The following is a 25,970-nucleotide window of genomic DNA, read 5'->3' on the forward strand; positions in this document are numbered from 1 at the left end:
TTAATTATTTTAATGATAGTGTAGTGTTAGGTGTAATTGTAACTTAGGTTAGGATTTATTTTACAGGGAGCTTTGTATTTATTTTAGGTAGGTAGTTATTAAATAGTTAATAACTATTTAATAACTATTTAATAACTATTCTACCTAGTTAAATTAAATACAAAGTTGCCTGTAAAATAAAAATAAAACCTAAGTTAACTACAATGTAACTATTAGTTATAGTGTAGCTATGGGTGTTAGGGTTAGGGTTAGACTTAGGTTTAGGGGTTAATATGTTTATTATAGTGGCGGTGGTGTAGGGGGGGCAGATTAGGAGTTAATAAATATAATGGAAGTGGCGATGTGCTCCGGGAGCGGCGGTTTAGGGGTTAAACAATTTATTTAGTTGCGGCGGGGTCCGGGAGCGGCGGTTTAGGGGTTAAACAATTTATTTAGTTGTGGTGGTTTAGGGGTTAATACATTTATTAGAGTTGCGGCGGGGTTCGGGAGCGGCGGTTTAGGGGTTAATAACTTTATTTAGTTGTGGGGGGGCTCCGGGAGCGGTGGTTTAGGGGGTAAAACAGTTTAGTTTAGTGTGGGTGCTTAGTGACAGTATAGGAAGAAAGCTGGGAAAAAGCCGAAGAGCAGCAAGATCGATGACTGTTAGTTAACAACTGTCCGCTGCTCATCGCACCGTACTTGGTGCATGGCTTTTTGACAGCTTTCTTGATAAATTTGGCGAACGTATTCAGGTCTGCGGTGGCGATGTTAGGCGATCTTAGGCGAGCGTATTGGTGCCGTCGAATGCAAGAAAGTCGACGGCTTGAAAAATAGAGGCCTATTACTGTGCTTACACCCCATACATTCCCTTATTTTTCTATGGATAATTCTTGTATACAGTATATGTCTTGTAAAAAATAGCTGAGTAGCCAACCGGTCCCAGGGCCTTAAAGGATTTACATTTTTTAACCACCTGTTTAATTTCTTGGAGGATGAAAGGGTTAGCTAGGATGTCCCTCTGATCAGTGGTAGGGGTCGAGAGTTTAAGAGTGTAAGAAGGTTAAGATAACCTCTTGGGAGGCTGGGTTTATTGTTTCGTGTTTCTGTATATTGTATAGAGCCCAATAGAATTCACTGAATGTTTGACCAATCTGGGAGGAAAGTCTAAGGGTTTGGTCTTTATGCTTTATCATGTGCATACGTGTGGCATCGGCACATTGTCTCAATCTATTGGCCAGAACGGTATCGGCCTTGTTACTTTTAGAGTAAAAAAGTTGTTTCAGTTTGGTAAGATGAAATTGTGTCCTCTTAACCCCTTAATGACCGCAGCACTTTTCCATTTTCTGTCCGTTTGGGACCAAGGCTATTTTTACATTTCTGCGGTGTTTGTGTTTAGCTGTAATTTTCCTCTTACTCATTTACTGTACCCACACATATTATATACCGTTTTTCTCGCCATTAAATGGACTTTCTAAAGATACCATTATTTTCATCATATCTTATAATTTACTATAAAAATTTTTATAAAATATGAGGAAAAAATTGAAAAAAACACACTTTTTCTAACTTTGACCCTCAAAATCTCCTACACTTCAACAACTACCAAAAAACTCCCATGCTAAATAGTTTCTAAATTTTGTCCTGAGTTTAGAAATACTCAATGTTTACATGTTCTTTGCTTTTTTTGCAAGTTATAGGGCAATAAGTACAAGTAGCACTTTGCTATTTCCAAAAATCTTTTAAAAAAATTAGCGATAGTTACATTGGAACACTGATATCTGTCAGGAATCCCTGATTAACCCTTCACATATATATATTTTTTAAAAGAACACAACCTAAGGTATTAAACATGGGGTATTTTGACTCTTTCCATGCAACTATTTTACCACCAATCTATGCCAAAGTTTGAAAAAAAAAAAAAAAAGTGGTGATTTTTTGACAAAATAGCAATTCAAGAATACATTTACTGAGAACGTTAAGGGTTACTGCCAAATAACACCCCAATATGTCTTCAGCAGCATCTCCTGAGTACAGTGATACCACCCATGTATAGGTCTGTTGGGTTCTCTGGGGGCTAAAAGGCCTTATTTTTAGGGGGCGCATTCCAGTTTTTTAATTTGGAATTTTCACATCTGTCGTCATGCACCCATGTCCTATTTGGGACATTTCTGAAGCCGGACAATGCAAATTACCCCCATCAAACCATATATTTTTAAAAAGTAGACACCCTAGGGTATTTCAAATGCTGGTATTTTAACACTTTGCATGCACTAATTCAACCACCAGTCTTTGTCAAACTTTTGGGTAGTCATTTTGGTGTGTTATTTTTCACACGCATTGTACTTTAGGCATGGATTCTCAGTTCCTGTTATATGTTACTGACCAAAAACACCTCAATATGTATTCAACAACATCTCCTGAGTACAGTGATACCACCCATGTATAGGTGTGTCGGGTTCTCTGGGGGCTAAAAGGCCTTAATTTTAGGGGGCGCATTCCAGTTTTTCAACTTGGAATTTTCACATCTGTCATCATGCACCCATGTCCTATTTGGGACATTTCTGAAGCCGGCCAATGTAAATTACCCCCATAAAACCATATATTTTTGAAAAGTAGACACCCTAGGGTATTTCAAATGCTGGTATTTTAACACTTTCCATGCACTAATTCAACCACTAGTCTTTGTCAAACTTTTAGGTAGTCATTTTTTTGCATTATTTTTCACACACATTGTACTTTAGGCATATATTCTCAGTCCCTGTTATGTGTTACTGCCAAAAAAAACCTTAATATGTATTCAACAACATCTCCTGAGTACAGTGATACCACCCATGTATAGGTGTGTCGGGTTCTCTGGGGGCTAAAAGGCCTTAATTTTAGGGGGCGCATTCCAGTTTTTCAACTTGGAATTTTCACATCTGTCATCATGCACCCATGTCCTATTTGGGACATTTCTGAAGCCGGCCAATGTAAATTACCCCCATCAAACCATATATTTTTGAAAAGTATACACCCTAGGGTATTTCAAATGCTGGTATTTTAACACTTTCCATGCACTAATTCAACCACTAGTCTTTGTCAAACTTTTAGGTAGTAATTTTTTGCATTATTTTTCACACACATTGTACTTTAGGCATATATTCTCAGTCCCTGTTATGTGTTACTGCCAAAAAAAACCTTAATATGTATTCAACAACATCTCCTGAGTACAGTGATACCACCCATGTATAGGTTTGTCGGGTTCTCTGGGGGCTAAAAGGCCTTAATTTTAGGGGGCACATTCCAGTTTTTCAACTTGGAATTTTCACATCTGTCATCATGCACCCATGTCCTATTTGGGACATTTCTGAAACCGGCCAATGTAAATTACCCCCATCAAACCATATATTTTTGAAAAGTAGACACCCTAGGGTATTTCAAATGCTGGTATTTTAACACTTTCCATGCACTAATTCAACCACTAGTCTTTGTCAAACTTTTAGGTAGTCATTTTTTTGCATTATTTTTCACACACATTGTACTTTAGGCATATATTCTCAGTCCCTGTTATGTGTTACTGCCAAACAAAACCTCAATATGTATTCAACAACATCTCCTGAGTACAGTGATACCACCCATGTATAGGTGTGTCGGGTTCTCTGGGGGCTAAAAGGCCTTAATTTTAGGGGGCGCATTCTAGTTTTTCAACTTGGAATTTTCACATCTGTCATCATGCACCCATGTCCTATTTGGGACATTTCTGAAGCCGGCCAATGTAAATTACCCCCATCAAACCATATATTTTTGAAAAGTAGACACCCTAGGGTATTTCAAATGCTGGTATTTTAACACTTTCCATGCACTAATTCAACCACTAGTCTTTGTCAAACTTTTAGGTAGTCATTTTTTTGCATTATTTTTCACACACATTGTACTTTAGGCATATATTCTCAGTCCCTGTTATGTGTTACTGCCAAAAAAAACCTCAATATGTATTCAACAACATCTCCTGAGTACAGTGATACCACCCATGTATAGGTGTGTCAGGTTCTCTGGGGGCTAAAAGGCCTTAATTTTAGGGGGCGCATTCCAGTTTTTCAACTTGGAATTTTCACATCTGTCATCATGCACCCATGTCCTATTTGGGACATTTCTGAAGCCGGCCAATGTAAATTACCCCCATCAAACCATATATTTTTGAAAAGTAGACACCCTAGGGTATTTCAAATGCTGGTATTTTAACACTTTCCATGCACTAATTCAACCACTAGTCTTTGTCAAACTTTTAGGTAGTCATTTTTTTGCATTATTTTTCACACACATTGTACTTTAGGCATATATTCTCAGTCCCTGTTATGTGTTACTGCCAAAAAAAAACCTCAATATGTATTCAACAACATCTCCTGAGTACAGTGATACCACCCATGTATAGGTGTGTTGGGTTCTCTGGGGGCTAAAAGGCCTTATTTTTAGGGGGCGCATTCCAGTTTTTCAACTTGGAATTTTCATATCTGTCATCATGCACCCATGTCCTATTTGGGACATTTCTGAAGCCGGGCAATGTAAATTACCCCCATCAAGCCATATATTTTTGAAAAGTAGACACCCTAGGGTATTTCAAATGCTGGTATTTTAACACTTTCCATGCACTATTTCAACCACTAGTCTTTGTCAAACTTTTGGGTAGTCATTTTTTTTGTGTTATTTTTCACACACGTTGTACTTTAGGCATATATTCTCAGTCCCTGTTATGTGTTACTGCCAAAAAAAACCTTAATATGTATTCAACAACATCTCCTGAGTACAGTGATACCACCCATGTATAGGTGTGTTGTGTTCTCTGGGGGCTAAAAGGCCTTATTTTTAGGGGGCGCATTCCAGTTTTTCAACTTGGAATTTTCACATCCCATGCACCCATGTCCTATGTAGGACATTTCTGAAGCCGGCCAATGTAATTTACCCCCATCAAACCATATATTTTTGAAAAGTAGACACCCTAGGGTATTTCAAATGCTGGTATTTTAACACTTTCCATGCACTAATTCTTTGTCAAACTATTAGGCAGTCATTTTTTGTGTGTTATTTTTCACACACATTGTACTTTAGACATGAATTCTCAGCTCCTGTTATGTGTTACTGCCAAAGAAGACCCCAATATGTGTTCACCAACATCTCCTGAGTACAGTGATACCACCTATGCATAAGTTTCTTGGCTTGTTCGGGGGGTGTAATGCCAAATGTCCAACATGCGTTTGTGATTTTTTTTCACATTTAACATATTTTCTTTGCCTATTGTCTTTTTGGGGGTATTTTAACATACCCCAATTTATTTATTGCCATGAATGTGCATATTTTTGAAATGTTGACACCCCAAGGTATTGTATATGGTGTGCTTTGATGCATTTGAAGTAACTGTTTTAGCTAAAAAAATTGGAGAAAGTGTATGGTGGCATTTTTTCAATTTTCATTTTTACACACACATTGCTTTTTGACTATGATTTAGGAGAGACTGTTGTAAGTTAGTGCAAAAAAATACTTCAGGTTGTTTTCTGCTAGGCACCCCGAGTACACCTATGCCCCCCATGCATAGGTTTGCCAGGATTTTGGGAAGGTTATGTTACAATTTTATGACTTGTGATTTTAGTTATTAAGTGAGAGTATTTCTTCTGATAGGCCTATCTTTAGTTTGGGGCCTATTGTAAACCCCACTTTTATTTATTGCCATGAATGTGCATATTTTTGAAATGTTGACACCCCAATTTATTGTATATGGTGTGCTTTGATGGCTTTTTAGCCAAAAAAATTGGAGAAAGTGTATGGTGGCAATTTTTCAATTTTCATTTTTACACACACATTGCTTTTTGACTATGATTTAGGAGAGACTGTTGTAAGTTAGTGCAAAAAAAATACTACAGGTTGTTTTCTGCAAGGCACCTTGAGAACACCTATGTCCCCCATGCATAGGTTTGACAGGGGTTTTTGTAAAAAAAAAAAAAAAGAACAGCCCCATTTTAGAAAAAAAAAATATATTAGTGAAATGTAAAAATCTGGCACATTAAAAGTAAAAAAATAACAACAAAAAAATTAACAGTAAACATAACAAAAACAAATTACAGCAAATGTATTTATTTTTTAAAAATTGACCATTGTATGGTACCGCTTGAAGCAGTCCCCAATGCAGAGTCCAGGCTGTCCAGGGCAATCAGGACAGTGATATACAGTGTCCCTTCTCTGCCCCCTCTTGGTACAGAATCTGCATTTTTTTTGTGGTTTCTGCTTTGTGGCAGTAGGGGGGATTTTAAAAATAAAATGAGTAGCCCCAACTCTGCTCTCTCCCATCACCGCCCGGGGAGCAGGTGCATCATGGTACAAAATCCCCGAAATGATCTGGAGCTGAAATTGTAAAAAAGTCTGTTTCATTCCGGGGTTTGCTTTTTTGAACAACAAAAAAGCGTTGTGGGTTGCAATCTGCATTAGGTAAATTGCAACCTTTTTGTACCAGGCCCTTGTCTTCCGCATAATTAGGTAGGGCTGCAGCAGCTGATCTGCCAGATCAACCCCACCCATATGTCGGTTATAAGACTTGATGCACACTGGCTTCCTTATGATCTCAGCTCTGCCACGTACAGAGACCGCCACCATCCTCTCTGTGTGGATGGTGGTAAGAAGGTATACATCCTTCTTGTCTCTGTACTTCAGTGCCAATAGCTCCTCTTGGCGCAGAGCAGAGGTCTCCCCCCTTCGTAGCCGGGTGCGTACAAGTTGTCCTGGGAAACCTTTGCGGTTCTTTTTAATAGTACCGCAAGCTACTGTATCAAAGCAATACAGTAGCTTGAACAAAAGGACACTTGTATAAAAATTGTCTAAGTACAAGTGATACCCTTTGTTCATTAGGGGTAATATCAGGTCCCAGACAATCTTGCCAGTGGTTCCCATATGTTCTGGGCAACCTGGAGGGTCAAGGTGGCTATCCTTTCCCTCATACACCCGGAAGGCCTGAGTATACCCAGTCTCGCTCTCACAGAGCTTATACACCTTTACCCCATACCTGGAGCGCTTTGAAGGAATATACTGCTTGAATCCCAGCCTTCCCTTATACTTCATCAGGGATTCATCAACGCATATATTCCTTCCAGGTGTATAAGCCTCTGCAAACCTGGCAGAAAAGTGGGTAATCAGGGGGCGGATTTTATACAGCCTGTCAAATTGGGGATGCTCCCTAGGGGGGCACAGGCTGTTGTCGCTGAAGTGCATGAAATTAAGAATCATTTCATATCTCTGCCTCGACATACTCTGGGAGAAAATGGGGGTAGAGCAGATGGGGCTACTGCTCCAGTAGGAGCGAACGGAGGGTTTCTTTATGATGCCCATCAGCATAGTCAATGCCCAGAATTTTTTAAATTCTGGCACATTGATGGGGGCCCATTGCTGCTTTGCCAAATATGTTTCAGGCTTTGCAGCACGGTACTGATGGGCATATAAATTAGTTTGGGCGACAATGTTCCCCAATACATCATCACCCAGAAACACCTCCAGAAACTGTTGGGGGCTAAAACCTGCCACATCTATATTTATGCCAGCATTTGCTGTGAAGGGTGGGATATCTGGCCTCTGGAGATGAGGCGTTACCCACTCTTCAGCGGCAATGGCAGCAACACGCCTCCTTCTTGCAGGGGGGCTGGCAGGGGGGCTAGCAGGGGGGCTGGCAGGGGGGCTAGCAGCCACAGATACATCACTATCAGTTGAGACTGCATCTAATGATGTATCTGAGCATATGGCAGGGTCAAAATTGGGGTCTGAGTCAGACATAGAGGCATCTGACTCTGACGCAAGGATGGCATATGCCTCCTCAGCACTATATGTTTTCTTTGACATTATTGTATCTGTCACAGAAAACCAAAATTAATTAATTAATTAAATGGCCTTTGGTTTTTTTTTTTAAAAAGTACAGCTATGCTAATGCCAGTGATTTATAGCGATCACTGGCAAGCTAGGGGTTAAATACTCTTTAAATTAAATTAAATTAACTAAATGGCCTTTGGGTTTTTTTTAAAAAAAGTACAGCTATGCTAATGCCAGTGATTTATAGCGATCACTGGCAAGCTAGGGGTTAAATACTCTTTAAATTAAATTAAATTAAATTAGCTAAATGGCTCTGAAAGGAGCCTTTGAGTTTTTAAAAAATTACAACAACAAAAATTAACCCCTAAAAAAATGCACAGACAGCAAAAAAGTACAGCTATGCTAATGCCAGTGATTTATAGCGATCACTGGCAAGCTAGGGGTTAAATACTCTTTAAATTAAATTAAATTAGCTAAATGGCTCTGAAAGGAGCCTTTGGGTTTTTAAAAAAATTACAACAACAAAAATTAACCCCTAAAAAAATGCACAGACAGCAAAAAAGTACAGCTATGCTAATGCCAGTGATTTATAGCGATCACTGGCAAGCTAGGGGTTAAATACTATTTAAATTAAATTAAATTAGCTAAATGGCTCTGAAAGGAGCGTTTGGGTTTTTAAAAAATTACAACAACAAAAATTAACCCCTAAAAAATGCACAGACAGCAAAAAAGTACAGCTATGCTAATGCCAGTGATGTATAGCGATCACTGGCAAGCTAGGGGTTAAATAGTCTTTAAATTAAATTAAATTAGCTAAATGGCTCTGAAAGGAGCCTTTAAGTTTTTAAACAAAAATACAACAACCAAAATTAACCCCTAAAAATATGCACAGACAGCAAAAAAAAGTGCAGCTGTGCTACTGCCAGTGATTTATAGTGATCACTGGCAAGCTAGGGGTTAATGGCTCTGAAAAGAGCCTTTGGATTTTAATTTTTTTAACAAATAAAAGAAATAAATCTCTCTCTGCTAAAATACAGGTCTCTCTCTCTCTCCAACAAAATAGCAAGTGAGGAGAGGGAGGGAGATCCACACTGATCAGAGTCAATATTTACAAATATTGACCTGATCAGACAAATGGGAGATTTTATTATTATTATTATTTTTTTCTAAGAAGGCTCAGATTGGGTGACCCTAGCTTGCCCCTATGGTGAGACAGGCTAGGGACACCCCCAGAGGCCCCATGATGCACTGGGCATCGCCATTTTGGAAGCCTCATGGGGAGGGGGGGGCTATATGTGGGGGCTTTTTTATTTAATATTTTATTTTTTACCCCCAATTTTTAATCAACTTTATATACTAACTAAGTGCCTCGACCCTCCGAGGCACTTAGCACACTAGCAGAGCATCGGAAGCGTGTCCGATCGCTTCCGATGCTCTGCTGCACTGCCGGGCTCCACGTGGAGCAAAACCGGAAGTGATCACTCAAGGGGGAGTGATCGCTCCGGTCCCGGCACTCCGTAACAGCACTGCAGGGATGCCCAGACATCGAGGCATCTCTGCGGTACTGTAATAGTGCCTGGAAGCGATCTTGATCGCTTCCAGCACTCACTTTAGCCGAGGACGTGCAGGGTACGTCGTCAGGCGTTAACTGCCTTTTTTTTTCAGACGTACCCTGCACGTCCTCGGTCACTAAGGGGTTAAGCTCCAATTGACAGATATGTTGTCTAAGTTTTTAATTTGATCTCTAAGGTTTAGAGAGCTGGAGGAGCGATTTAATGATTCAAGGTCTCTCAGCTTACAATGGGCTTGGGACAGCGATAGGCCTGCTAACACATTTTTAAATTTACATCTAACTCATACATCTATGTTTAAAGGGATATGGAACACATGAGTCAGAAAGAGCATGCAATTTTAAACAACTTTATAATTTACTTACTTTATCAAATTTTCTTTGTTCTCTTGGTATCTTTTATTGAAAAGCAGGGACATATGCTTAGGAGCCAGCCCATTTCTGGAGCACTATACGACAGCAGTTTTGCAAGAATGTTATTAATTTGCAAGAACACTAGATGGCAGCACTGTTTCCTGGCATATAGCGCTCCAGATGCCTACCTAGGTATCTCTTCAACACAGAATATCATGGGAATGAAGCAAATTTGATAACAGAAGTAAAAAAAAATTAAATTTCATGGAATTTTTGGGTTTCATATCCCTTTAATTCATAAAGTGTTATTTATGATTACTTTTCATATATTTAAATATTTCATTAAAACTCTAATTATAAAGACCTTTAATATATAAAACATCATTATCTTTAAATATTATTATATCCTAAGTGTATCTATGTGTTTTACAAGTTTAAAAACATATTACAGGGACATGAAATCCAAAATTTTTCTTTCACGATTCAGATAGAGTAATTAATTTTAAACAACTTTCTAATTTACTTTATTATACATTTTTCTTTGTTCTCTTGGTATCTTTTGTTTTTAAAAACAGGGATGCATGCTTAGGAGCTAGCCTATTTATGGAGCACAATATGGCAGCAGTTTTGCAAGAATGTTATCCATTTAAAAGACTAGATGGCAGCACTACCCAAATATCTCTTCAACATCGAATATCATGAGAACGAAGCAAATATGATAATATATGTAAATTGAAAACTGTTATAAAATGGTATGCTCTGTCTGAATCATAAAATAATTTTTTGGGGTTTCATATCCCTTTAACATTTTTATGGAGGATGTAAGAAATACAGAAAAGTACAAGATTGGCGCATGAGAATTCAACACTTGAAAAACTGAGTTCACAAAACTGAGAATACTAAAGCTGTATTCACAATAATTACTACTGCACATATCACAAACCCTATTTTAAATCATTTGAGTGATCAAATATGAGATATATTATATAATCATAGAATATAATTATAAAAATGAGAGACAATCAAATCCTTCCCTATTGAACAGTCCTCCTCTACCAAAATGAGACCACTTTTGGACTTCTCAATATAACTTACAAAGAGAAATAAAGGGACATGAAACCAAAAATGTTTCTTTCCTTATTCAGATAGAGCACACATTTTTAAACATCTTTCCAATGTACGTCTTTTATCAAATTTGTTTCACTCTCTTGGTATTCTTTGTTAAAGGAGCCGTAATGTACTACCGGATGCTAGCTGAAAACATCATCTGAGTGAATAACAGAGATTTATATGTGCATCCACAATCAGCAGTTAGCTTCCAGCAGTGCATCGCTGTTGCTGAGCCTACCTAGGTATACTTTTCTACAATAAATACCAAGAGAACAAAGCAAAATAGATAATATAGGTAAATTGGAAAATTGTTTAATATTACAAGTTCTATCTGAATCATTAAATAAATTATTTGGGTTTCATGTTACTTTAAGGTGGAATATATATTTATATATATATATATATATATATACTGTGTATATATATATATATATATATATATATATATATATATCTCAAAGAACAGAGAGTGCACTGACCAGGACTTGTCACAAGATTTATTTCCTACATGTGAACATTTTCGGGGGATTAGCCCCTTCCTCAGACATACAGAAATAGAGATAAACTTACCCCAACAAAAGACACCCTTTTAAATGAAAAGACACCATTGCTCATGCTCTCCTAGGTAGGGCGCCACCCACATGGTGACGTCACCATCCCAGGCAAAGTGAATATCCGGTCTGTTAAACAGTGAATAGTAACATAATACATATACATATTGCAGTAAAAATCACAGTATATAGCAAGTATTACAGTAATCCAATCTGTCAATAAGAATATATCTATGTATTCAATATATATTCAATCTGTATATACTAATAATATCTTAATCATTAAACCCAGGCACGTAAGCCGGAACCGGCTGAGACATAGAACAGCCAATAGTGAAGGGCCCGTAGCCATGGCAACGGTAAACACCCGGCCAAACTATTCAATCTGGGTGCATCATCTCCGAGTCGGAATAGCCGATCATATGTTGGCAGTTCTACGCTAACATAAATGTTCACAATCTAGGCAGGTAGTGAAAACAAGACCCATAATGTGATTCACCTTCTATTGGTTGCTTAGGCTTAGGATATGATATTTTGAGCTTCTTGTTGTATTATTGACCTGAGAGGATTTTATGTGCTAAATAATGATGGTTTTTGACAATATCCAGATATAGTCACTATATCTGTTAATGATTGAGGGCACCACTTAGGTTCGCTTATTAGTCTAGTACTGTGACAGGCATTTTGTTGGTTTAACACTGCCAATTATTGAATGCTCTGGGCGTTGGCTATTGTCTGAATCATGATTGGTTGAACGGATATGTTACTGTGATTGCAATAGCCACAGGCCACTCTGTATTGGCGGTCTTAAGCCTATATCGGTTCCGGCTGCTGTGGGTGTTTTGCATTGTACTTATGCGTTTGTATGTAGGTTTATTACAGGTTGCAATAATTTTCTTTGTCTTGTTTTCACTAGCTGCCTTGATTGTGAGCATTTATGTTAGTGTAGCACTGCCAACATATGATCGGCTATTCCGACTCGGAGATGACGCACCCAGATTGGCTAGTTGGTCCGGGTGTTTACCGTTGCCATGGCTAGGGGACCTTCACTATTGGCTGTTCTATGTCTCAGCCGGTTCCGGTTTACGTATCCGGGTATAATGATTACTAATATGCATAAGATGTTATTACTATATACAGATTGAATATATATTGAATACATAGAGATATTCTTATTGACAGATTGGATTACTGTAATACTTGCTATATGCTGTGATTTTTACTGCAATATGTATATGTATTATGTTACTATTCACTGTTTAACAGACCAGATATTCATGTTGCCTGGGATGGTGACATCACCATGTGGGTGGCGCCCTACCCAGGAGTGGTGAGCAATGGTGTCTTTTCATTTAAAAGGGTGTCTGGTGTTGGGGTAAGTTTATCTGTATTTCTGTATGTCTGAGGAAGGGGCCATTCCCCAAAAAATGTTCACATTTAGGAAATAAATCTTGTGACAATTCCTGGTGAGTGCACTCTCTGTTCTTTGCTATGTACTTTTCTGTTGCACCCCGGGCAATTGGACTGGAGTCTGGAGTGCCTGTCTCTTCTGACTTATAAGTAGAATGTTTGGGCTTCTTAGAATATGGGATCTAGGAAAGTGAAAGAAGATCATAGTTATGTTCCAACAGGTTCCTTAAGTATAGAATATCTACATATTATCCTTCAGCTATATTGCCCTAAGACATACGTGAAAAATGATTGATATCTGTATCTACAGAACAAAACACAAGGGGGCGCCCACTATATATCAGCAACAGAGAGTAAATTTTAAATATTTGTCAATAACGTATAGTAAATTGGATTCTTTAAAAAGTGTTTCACACATTCATTCTAATAGAATATATCTATTTTATATATATATATACATACATATATATATATATATATAGTTAGTTAGACGAAGCAATCACCGGTCTTATCAAGTGTATCCAAACTTTATTCCTTAGTATATATATATATATTTTTGTAATGTTGTGCCAGCACCACTAGTTTGGTAAATTTCACAGTTTAATATACTGAGATAAAATATCATGTGTCCTATATAGGACCACATTTCTCAGTATAGTGCACAGATAAGGGTATTTAATTAGTATACATGTAAACAAGAGAACTCAGACCCTTATTTATCTAGCACCCAACTATTTCCTGAAAAATATATATGTTAATAGACAATGAAAGATTTAAGAATAAATAATACACATACTATTAGAGAGTGCCTTATAAAGATTTATATATTGATTTCTGCATAACAAGAATACATAAGCATGACCCCTAAATAAGTAGAAAGTTCAAAGTCCACAACCCGGGTTGTTAGATGAAAATTAATGAGCTAGTCCATTCATAAGACCAATATTGGTATTTTTATAAATGCCTAATTATCGGCACATTTGTAGTCCCAATGATGGAAAACAACGTTAATGCAGGGACAGCACCATTAGTTATGTAACACTGACACTGTAGGTTTGTAAACTTGTATCTTCGTGCACCCAATGCAGATTATAACTGTATCAATCATAGCAGAAAAAAGTGGCAATTTCTCAATACCACATTAGACTTGCTTTTACAGTTCTGTGTTGCGTGTGGGGATATTATAAGACAGGTACCTGTTTCCTCGGTTGTTCCGTCAGTGACGTGTCATGGTTTCATATCTACCTGCTCGTTGTTTCCAATTTATCTTTTTCAAACCGGTTTCGTGGATATCACCTTTCCTTTCAACTCCGTGCTTGTTTGGCTCTTTCTGTGCATCTGCACGCCTTGACTTGTATTGGAGTATACTTTCGTTAGAAGGTCAGCTTTTTGGACGGTGCACCGCTGCTGCACCGCTCCAAACAAACAAATTTGCAGCTACGCGCGTTTCACCCGGGGTCCATTCGGGCTTCTTCCGGCTGTGTGTAATTGGAGATTGCTCTCCATAGCCTTTAAACAATATGCTCCGCCTTTGATTGGCTTTTTCAGGTACATAGTATGTTTTAGCCGTACAGGTGAAATGTCAGACAATTATCATCATAATATTGTATATAGAAAGTGTGTGATTTTAAGAAAAAGGTTAAAGCATAACAAGATAAACAATGATAATTGTCTGACATTTCACCTGTACGGCTAAAACATACTATGTACCTGAAAAAGCCAATCAAAGGCGGAGCATATTGTTTAAAGGCTATGGAGAGCAATCTCCAATTACACACAGCCGGAAGAAGCCCGAATGGACCCCGGGTGAAACGCGCGTAGCTGCAAATTTGTTTGTTTGGAGCGGTGCAGCAGCGGTGCACCGTCCAAAAAGCTGACCTTCTAACGAAAGTATACTCCAATACAAGTCAAGGCGTGCAGATGCACAGAAAGAGCCAAACAAGCACGGAGTTGAAAGGAAAGGTGATATCCACGAAACCGGTTTGAAAAAGATAAATTGGAAACAACGAGCAGGTAGATATGAAACCATGACACGTCACTGACGGAACAACCGAGGAAACAGGTACCTGTCTTATAATATCCCCACACGCAACACAGAACTGTAAAAGCAAGTCTAATGTGGTATTGAGAAATTGCCACTTTTTTCTGCTATGATTGATACAGTTATAATCTGCATTGGGTGCACGAAGATACAAGTTTACAAACCTACAGTGTCAGTGTTACATAACTAATGGTGCTGTCCCTGCATTAACATTGTTTTCCATCATTGGGACTACAAATGTGCCGATAATTAGGCATTTATAAAAATACCAATATTGGTCTTATGAATGGACTAGCTCATTAATTTTCATCTAACAACCCGGGTTGTGGACTTTGAACTTTCTACTTATTTAGGGGTCATGCTTATGTATTCTTGTTATGCAGAAATCAATATATAAATCTTTATAAGGCACTCTCTAATAGTATGTGTATTATTTATTCTTAAATCTTTCATTGTCTATTAACATATATATTTTTCAGGAAATAGTTGGGTGCTAGATAAATAAGGGTCTGAGTTCTCTTGTTTACATGTATATATATATATATATATATATATATATATATATATATATATATATATATATATATATATATGTAATACCGTCCATACCACACAGGATATACCCTCCAAAGGTATATATATATATTAAAAAGTAGATCCGCACTCCATGGCCTTCTAAATAATAAATGTAGTTTATTGTGATGTTTCAGGGATCAAACCGTCCCCTTCATCAGATCAAACAAAAGTGAACAATATTGTGTGCCTTTATAGGCCTATAACCCCTTCCCCAGGAAGTGACATAGTAAAAACTCATATGGTGTTCACCATAGTAACAATAATTAGAAGGCAATAGATGCAGTAAAACAAACATCAAGCATTACATGATAGAGTGTGTTTTCAAATAATACATTATAGTGCAAATAACAGTGATAATTATGAGAAATCAACACATTTCATAAATGCATAAATATTATAAATACTGTAGATACTGAGTAATGATGTGGATCTACAATACATCATTGTTTTTACAATGTGTGTGTAATCCTATTGAGTGGTCTTATATTATACATTATACCCAGTACTCCAAAAATCCCAGAATGGATGATGTAACTGCTTGAGAATAGATTCACTCCATCCAGGGATTCTCTCCTAGGCAATAGTTGACTGCAGACATCTAAATGACAACAAGAAAGAGGAGGTGCCTCATGATGCAGTTACTTCAATAAACAGACAGAAGATTCTACTCACTTGTGAAAAAAAACTTAGATAACTGCTAACACAGACCACAAAGCTGCCCGGCAAGCTCACCACCAGCCACAGGAACATCACCGCAAGAAGACTTAGATTAACAGTAAACCATCACTGGATATCAATGTCCAAACTGCCACCACCCCTCATGAGTTTTAAAATGTTAAAGTGGCCAAAGGACTGTAGGTGGTAACACCAATACCAAAAAAGTGTATAGTAAAAAATTAAAAACTCTTTAATAAAATCTTAAAATCAACATGTTTCTCAGCTACACGCTTGACTGTATTTATTACTAGAATAATTAGTAACCATAAGCATCTGGAGACATAGATAATGAAGCGTTTTCTGCCAAGCTTAGGTAAAATGTCAGTTAAATACTGCATTGCAAAAGAAATATATTGAAATCATTTAACACTATAATTTTGCTAGCACAATTTACAACATTTTGCAGATCTTGAAAAGCCTGGTGGATAGGGCTGACAGCTGTCCACCACAAAAATACTGGAACATCTCTAGGTGACTAGGCACTATGGTATCTGGGGTCATACAATGCTCACCTGCCAAAAGTCCTCACTCTTGATCCAACCATGGATTTGTTTCACAGTGGAGCAGTCATTTTACCCCTTGGCTGCCAGTAACATACAAATCCACCATTTCCTCTTCAGCTGCTGCACCACACATAAGGAGTAGGGATTTTACCCCTATGACTGTCAATCATTACTTTCTGCTCCAAATTTGTATTGTATTGGAGCATAGGAAGCCTTTTAAAACTTAATTTCAACCTATGGAGTTTAAAAAAACTGGACATTTAAGTGTCCAGTATTTTTGTGAAGCTTTTACTGGACAGACTGTTGAAATAATGGACTGTCCAGTTAAAAACTGGACACCTGCAACACTACTGGAGGAATCTATGTCCCTGGCCTCCTTTGATGTTGTCATTTAGGGGCAGATGTAAATAGTGTTCTGAGCTAGCATGTCATTGTGTGCAATATTGTAGGTTCAGGTACATATTATATGCATAGTGTGTGCATAAAAGATTCTAGTGAGCTATAAATTTGTTTTGTAGCTTCAATATTAAAATAAAACTTCACCTTTTAAAAGTTCTGCTACAAGGTTCATCTAGACACTCTAAAGCCTGCACATATTTATTATTATTATTATTATAATGTTATTTGTATTAGCATTTATAGGAGACAAATGGGTAGAGGGTCATAATACATAATCCCTAAGGGTGATGAGGGAAACCAGACGTTGACAATTTGCCCAATGTGCTTAGAGGAATATAGCTGCACCTCAGTGACAAGGCCCAATGAAGGCTGGAATGATCATCTAGGGTTGCCATGTTCATTGTTCTGAGGAAGATATTTTGATATTTTGGGGCTAGACTGACCAAACTCGGTGGGATCAGACTGATATACTTCAGGAAAGTTCTCCTTTGTGAAAAGCACAATTGGGCTAAAAGAGGCTGCTCATAAGTGGTAACTCATCAAAAAACAAGCTACTGAGCTGTTTGTTCCTAGTAGAGTGATTCTCTTTCTGTATGTAAATGGTTAGAGGGCCCTGCCAAGAGTAGCACTGCTGTAGATCACCTTACTTGAATGTGATCTAAAGGTCAGCTGGGCTTGTAAACATACATGCTAAAGGGATGATAAAAGGAGGAGAGGAATTGAGGTAAGATTTTTTTTCCTGAAAATGTTAAGTGGGCGATACAACCTATTATAAGGCTGCCACCCACCCTATTCTGATTGCTCCAGACTCAGGCTGTCTGATTGGCATGATTAGTATTTCTGCTTGTTCTCTATTTAAGTTTGATGGAGGCCATCCAGCCTCTATGGGAGGTATTTTACAGAAAAAGTAGGTAAATAGATAATGAAGGTATGCTGTAATGTTGTCCTATTTTCCTTAAACATTTTGCTGGAACATTAGTGTTGATGGTCCCTTTTATTAAGCACATCTCTGTGACTGGATTTCACCACAGAGTTGCCTTTTATATAATTGGTCATTCTCCAGTAATGATGTGAATCATACATGTAAATTATTTTGCAAATCCCAGTACAATTTTATTTTCTGTATAATTGACATAATTTGAATTTGTCACAATTCAAAGAATGTTCTTGCCTGTAGACCCAGAGTTAGCAAAATTGTGTTGATGTATTTTATTTTTATATATATATATATATATATATATATATATATATATATATATATATATATATATACACACATATATATATATATATATATATATATGTATATATATATATATTCTATTTTAAATATTAGTATAATAAAGTAATAAAACTGTATTAGGCAATTTACCTGCTGATTAGAACAGCGGACGGTTCTGGCCGGGACTAACAGTGCACCGTGGGTCCTCATCAGCACTTCTACTGTGTTTAGCCCCTTTTTGTACTGGTTAAACACACAGTAGAGCAGGGTCGAAAGCCATAAAATTAAATGTTCTAACAGATTAGAGCATATCATTTTTTTACTTTTATGGCCCTTTAACCCCTTGGCAACCGAGGACGTGTCAGGCAAGTCCTACAAAAAAATACAGTTAAGGACCAAGGACGTGCCTGACATGTCCTCAGGTAATCTGAGCCTGGAAGAGATCAAGATCGCTTCCAGGTGCTAAAACAGTATTGCAGCAATGCTTCGATGTTGAGGCATCCTGCAATACTGTTCCTGACTGCCGGGCTCCGTTTTCAACGCTCCCATGGCAGTCAAGCAGAGCATCAGAATCCATTGGGCAGGCTTCTGATGCTCTAACAGTGTGCTGAGTGCCCTGGTGGGTCAAGGCACTTAGTAAAATATAATATTTTAAAAAAAGTTTTAAGGGGGGCGGAGCTAGCTCACTAAGAGTCAGGACGTGTTCTCACAGAACTCCGGCTACGCTTGAACTTTAAAGTTACTAAAAGTTTATTTGGAACAACAAATTGGCCCTAAAACAACTGCAATTAGTCTCTTGCAGCTTTTGGAGAGACTTTTGGCACTTTTCTACAGTAATCTCCAACTTTGCTGGGCGCTGGGAAGATCCGTACCGGCTTTGCATTTGATCCAACGACAGAGGTAACCGGAGTAGCTGAAACCCTTCCTCCTACATCCCTCCCATAAGGTGGTCGAGGCATTAGCCATCAGAGGTACCGGCACTGACACTCAAGCATACAGATCCTCTTGAAGAGGCGGACATCTCACACCGGGATCTCCTCTGCTCTGCACTGCCTTTTAGGGGCCATTTCCCAGCGTGACCGGCTCTACTTACCTTACCGGAAAGCCACATCAGTGCCCTAGATCCAGTACTCCAAGTCCGGAGTGCTGCAGAGCCACCAATTAGATCCGGTAGCCCTTGATTGAGGCTAGAGGACAGTGGAGGATTACCTGCAACTAACGGGAGACCTTTGGTGTGAACCGCCATTTCTACTCTGTAAGTGTGACGCATCTCCACAAATACACCTACATTCACAGTAATCCCACTGCACTGGCCTCTTTGGAAACACAATGCTGGTACACAGCCAGCTCAGCTGACAATACTGATCTGTGTCGTCCAAATACGTGCATAGCAATAATATTACTACACTTAGCCACATTATCACAGACCCCACAGCAGGCACGCAGTTTTTTTCTTCTTTATTAATAGTGGCAAGTAAGAATAGGCCTACTCCCTGAGACAAGCCGTCTGCACAGCATAAATCTATCCTCATTCAAACTATACAACCCTTCATAAATGATATTTTGGACTTCAGCCTAGTCTACATTGACTTTAATACAACGGTGGAACTAGACTTGAGCATTGTGAACGAACAGCTCCTAGAGCCTATACTGAGTGTTTCACTGCAGGGGCACGAGTCGCCATCTTAGATAATAATGGAGTACTTAAACAGATGGGAGACTGAGACAACGCAACTTATTCAAGTCCATTACTGGGAGCTAAAGAAAGACTTGAACGCTATATTGGACAAACTGGCAGTGCTCTCATCTCACCAACCAAAGGATATGGAGGCACACGAGTCTGCAGTTCTCCATTCTTTGCAAAGTACCATCGAGGGTACATCAGATCTGATCTCTGCCTTCAGGAGGAGGCATCTGATCTGACGGCCTAAAGAACGATCCGTTTGACTCCAGTGACCCAAGAAAATATAAAGAAGCCCCGCTCTGGCTGACTAGTATTGAGCTCTGCCATACAGAGAAATCCGAGCGGTTTTGTCACAACACAAAGCTCCTGCATTATCAACATAATACCGGACACTTTTACGGCCCTTGTTTTTATAATAAAGAAGTCTGCATAACATGTATTAGCTACAGATGGCCGGCTAACCTCTGGGTGAACAAATATCTGATCCTTGACTGTTCTTGGGATGTATCGCTGCAAAGCACTCCCCATACTGTCTACCGCTTCTCAAGTGACCCGAACAAGCTAAGGAAGGAGGTCACTTTGGGATCCAGGAAAACTTTCTGTTGCTAGCTTCGCTTAAAGTTACAGCTGATCATCGAATAAATGGATGCCTGCAGTTGATATCGGGTCATGTGGACTTTGTATTGGACGTTAAGCTGATCAAATGTTACTGTACATTGTCTGCTTTCACAGCTAATCCTGGGATAGAATGTAACAGATACAAATACTCAGAGTGTTAGCTAGTTTAAGTAATATTTGCACCATGGTCCAGAACTAAACATAGTTGATATGATTATGCAGTTTTTCATAAGAGTAAGTAGACTCAGAGTATCTCCCCATGTGCTCCATACATAGGAATCCTTCGAGTTTCAAGTTCCAATTAAAGTACAATTTGCCGGAGTCCGGATTTACATTATCATTTACTAATATGTGTATTGGTTATTACTAATAGACAAATATGTGTGAATTATGTTTCAGGAGATGTTATTCAATGTCTCCTGCACTTACAGCTGCGCCAAATTATGTTTAAAGGACCAGTCAACACATTAGATTTGCATAATCAACAAATGCAAGATAACAAGACAATGCAATAGCACTTAGTCTGAACTTCAAATGAGTAGTAGATTTTTTTATAACAAATTTCAAAGTTATGTATATTTCCACTCCCTTTGTACCATGTGATGGCAATCTGCCAATCACAAATGCATATACGTATAGTCTGTGAATTCTTGCACATGCTCAGTAGGATCTGGTGACTCAAAAATTGTAAATATAAAAGACTGTGCACATTTTTTTTAATGGAAGTAAATTGGAAAGTTGTTTTAAATTACATGCTGTATCTGAATCATGAAAATTTAATTTAACCTGAGTGTCCCTTTAAGTTCCCTTACTTGGCACTGAAAGTTTAGCAGTGATGCCCTGTTTATGCTACGAGTATATTATTCTACAGGCTTTAGGGTGTACTATACCCAACATATTATCCTAATTAGGAGGTTCACACTCCACCCAGTTTAATATTTAGATATCCAGCCAATGTTACTTCTATTACATACACTAACATATATTATTATACAAAGCAAGAGAGCCTTGAAAGTCACATATTGTTTTCAATAACAGCTAGTACGTCTAGTGACACCAGAGTCACTAGGGTACTTCTAAGAGGCGCCTAGGGTGAATATGACACAATTTATAAAAGAGGGTACTATAGATGGCAAGGTGTTATTCAGCAACAAATATAGCACCAATATTAAAAAACAATATAAAAAAAAAAAAAAAAAAAAACTATATGAGATAAATATACATTTTAAAAACAGAATAATAGAAAAATAATAAATTGTATATATATATATATATATATATATATATAGATATAGATACAGACTGTATGGTTCAGTATAAGATGGTTTTGTGCAAAATCCAGTAAATTACAATTAATAGTTCCCAAAGGTTATATGTGATGGACGATGTATATGATGGGCGATGTATCCAGAAGGGTGGGCAGCTCCTCCAGGGTGTTATGCCAAAAACACAGAAAATGGATCTAAGAAGAATAAAATAGAGGGCGCCACATAGTGCAGATCATATAAGGTGAGAGCAAAGCAAAAATAGGAACATAAGAATCCTTCTCACAAATTGTAGAGCACAAAAGTGCAGTATTCGCAGTCCGGAACCATATGTAGTCCGGTAGACCACAGTAGAAGGATGTCGCCACTTGGGGTCCTCGTCTCGCCAGGGAGAGTCCAGGGATACCCAGAATGATGTTGTGGGAGCTGAGCAATGTACCAGAGCTCCAACTGCAAGTCCAGAGACACTTTGTAGGGTGTCAAATTAAGTGTTTGACCAAAGTCAAAGATGATAATCGGCAGCAAATGGAGAGTTTAAAAGTAGTAAAAATGTATTAACATTAAAAACAACAGCAACACGTTTCTCGGTGTACCACACTGTTTCATCAGGCTAACTAGCCTGATGAAACAGTGTGGTACACTGAGAAACGCATTGCTGTTGTGCTCTACAATTTGTGAGTAGGATTCTTATGTTCCTATTTTTGCTTTGCTCTCACCTTATATGATCTGCACTATGTGGCGCCCTCTATTTTATTCTTCTTATATTGTTTTCAATGTTTAGCCTATTTATGTTCTGGCTATTTAGTTTAGGGAATGCTATAACTGCTTTCTATCTTTCTAAATTCCTATAATGCTTGTGGTTCTTTAGCACTGTATAGTTGGCCATATTACAGAGCACAGAGTGATATACTAGGACTCACATTGCAATTTAAGCTAGTAGTATTGCTCTCTAGACCTACTTAGGTACCTTCACATGACAGTGAGATGCAAGTGTAACCTTAATTACATGGAGAAGGTAAACCTTACCTATGGTTACTGTATCTTACACCTGTATACAGGGAGTGCAGAATTATTAGGCAAATGAGTATTTTGACCACATCATCCTCTTTATGCATGTTGTCTTACTCCAAGCTGTATAGGCTCGAAAGCCTACTACCAATTAAGCATATTAGGTGATGTGCATCTCTGTAATGAGAAGGGGTGTGGTCTAATGACATCAACACCCTATATCAGGTGTGCATAATTATTAGGCAACTTCCTTTCCTTTGGCAAAATGGGTCAAAAGAAGGACTTGACAGGCTCAGAAAAGTCAAAAATAGTGAGATATCTTGCAGAGGGATGCAGCACTCTTAAAATTGCAAAGCTTCTGAAGCGTGATCATCGAACAATCAAGCGTTTCATTCAAAATAGTCAACAGGGTCGCAAGAAGCGTATGGAAAAACCAAGGCGCAAAACAACTGCCCATGAACTGAGAAAAGTCAAGCGTGCAGCTGCCAAGATGCCATTTGCCACCAGTTTGGCCATATTTCAGAGCTGCAACATCACTGGAGTGCCCAAAAGCACAAGGTGTACAATACTCAGAGACATGGCCAAGGTAAGAAAGGCTGAAAGACTACCACCACTGAACAAGACACACAAGCTGAAACGTCAAGACTGGGCCAAGAACTATCTCAAGACTGATTTTTCTAAGGTTTTATGGACTGATGAAATGAGAGTGAGTCTTGATGGGCCAGATGGATGGGCCCGTGGCTGGATTGGTAAAGGGCAGAGAGCTCCAGTCCGACTCAGACGCCAGCAAGGTGGAGGTGGAGTACTGGTTTGGGCTGGTATCATCAAAGATGAGCTTGTGGGGCCTTTTCGGGTTGAGGATGGAGTCAAGCTCAACTCCCAGTCCTACTGCCAGTTTCTGGAAGACACCTTCTTCAAGCAGTGGTACAGGAAGAAGTCTGCATCCTTCAAGAAAAACATGATTTTCATGCAGGACAATGCTCCATCACACGCGTCCAAGTACTCCACAGCGTGGCTGGCAAGAAAGGGTATAAAAGAAGAAAATCTAATGACATGGCCTCCTTGTTCACCTGATCTGAACCCCATTGAGAACCTGTGGTCCATCATCAAATGTGAGATTTACAAGGAGGGAAAACAGTACACCTCTCTGAACAGTGTCTGGGAGGCTGTGGTTGCTGCTGCACGCAATGTTGATGGTCAACAGATCAAAACACTGACAGAATCCATGGATGGCAGGCTTTTGAGTGTCCTTGCAAAGAAAGGTGGCTATCTTGGTCACTGATTTGTTTTTGTTTTGTTTTTGAATGTCAGAAATGTATATTTGTGAATGTTGAGATGTTATATTGGTTTCACTGGTAAAAATAAATAATTGAAATGGGTATATATTTGTTTTTTGTTAAGTTGCCTAATAATTATGCACAGTAATAGTCACCTGCACACACAGATATCCCCCTAAAATAGCTAAAACTAAAAACAAACTAAAAACTACTTCCAAAAATATTCAGCTTTGATATTAATGAGTTTTTTGGGTTCATTGAGAACATGGTTGTTGTTCAATAATAAAATTAATCCTCAAAAATACAACTTGCCTAATAATTCTGCACTCCCTGTATGTATATAACTATTTATTCTACCTAGATCAGTTTTAACTCTGGCTCATCCAAATATTTTGTTTGGCTTGCCTAAGGTAGGACTGATTAATAGCATAGCAACTACTCACTCACGGATGTCTGGACTCTTGTAGTCATAACTATCTAAGGTACATACATATGAGAGAGCCCTATTTTATACATTAGCTCCCCCAATTCTATTTACTAATACATCTTAACGGTGCAAGTATATCCCTAATGATACCGCAAAGGTAAATATTAACTATACATGCTATCCAGCCGACCCTATAGTGTTAGGCTTCATTGCATCTTATATAGGCATGAACCACTAATTACTAAATTAATATATAATATGTTCCCTGAGTACTTATACTGTGGTAGAAACCAAAACTTGTTTCATTTATCTACCGCTACTCGTGGCATTGACAGGAGATATCTTTACTTGTATTGTACTTGAAAGCTCAGAGGCCCAAAAGTATTTAAGAGTTTGACATTCTAACTGGCTCCGCCCTCTCACCCTCCCCCTTACTTTATTTAGAGCGGCTCTCGCCCGCTGACTTCCCCTTCCCCAAAAAAACCATAAAGCCAACCCCCACCTGGCCTTAATCTTACTTGAATAGATAACCTAATCTATATTTTTTTACGGCACTGTGGGGACCATTTTTATTTTAACTCTCTTTATGATATTATATTACAAAACTGAAGTCTCATTATAGATAGCCCAAATTCTTTACTAACACTTTAGATACATGGATTCATAATGTCCCTTCTACATGTTCTCTTTGCCTAGTTGACCTCATTGCTCTTCCATCTCTCCAGCCAAATATGGCCTCATTACTTTGATAATAACCGCCTATGCATACCACTCTTTATTCTCACAAATGTATTGTAGATAGGCATAACATGTATTAGTGGATTTGGTAATATCTCTGTACTAGTACAGTATACCTCCTTATTTGTTTTTGTTTTGTGATGTATCTCTTATGCTACACTTGTTTATGACTTCAACAACAACAAAAAAGTTAAAAAAATACAGATTTTTAATTAAAAAAGCCTCATATAGCCCCCCTTCCCCATGTGGCTTCAAAGATGGCGCTGCCTAGTGCACATGGGGCTTCTGGGGGTGTCCCTAGCCTGCCTCACCATAGGGGCAGGCTGGGGTCATCCAATCTGAGCTTGTCCCTATAATTACATTTATAATAATAAAAAATCCCATTTATATGATCATGTCAATATTAGTAAATATTGACACTGACCAGTGTGGATCTCCCTCCCTCTCCTCACTTGCATTTTTGCGGGAGAAAGAGAGAGATCTGTGCAGAGAGAGAGAGATTTAGTTAGTTATATTAGTTTAAAAATTGTGAGACCCAAAGGTTCTTTTCAGAGCCATTAACCCATAGCTTGCCAGTGATCACTACAAATCACTGGCTCTTTCACAAAAGCACTTTTTTGATCTGTGCATTTTCTTAGGGGTTAATTTTTTTTTTTTGTAATATTTTGTGACACCCAAAGGCTCTTTTCAGAGCCATTTA

Source organism: Bombina bombina, chromosome 3 (genome assembly GCF_027579735.1).
Source record: "Bombina bombina isolate aBomBom1 chromosome 3, aBomBom1.pri, whole genome shotgun sequence".
NCBI lineage: Eukaryota > Metazoa > Chordata > Amphibia > Anura > Bombinatoridae > Bombina > Bombina bombina.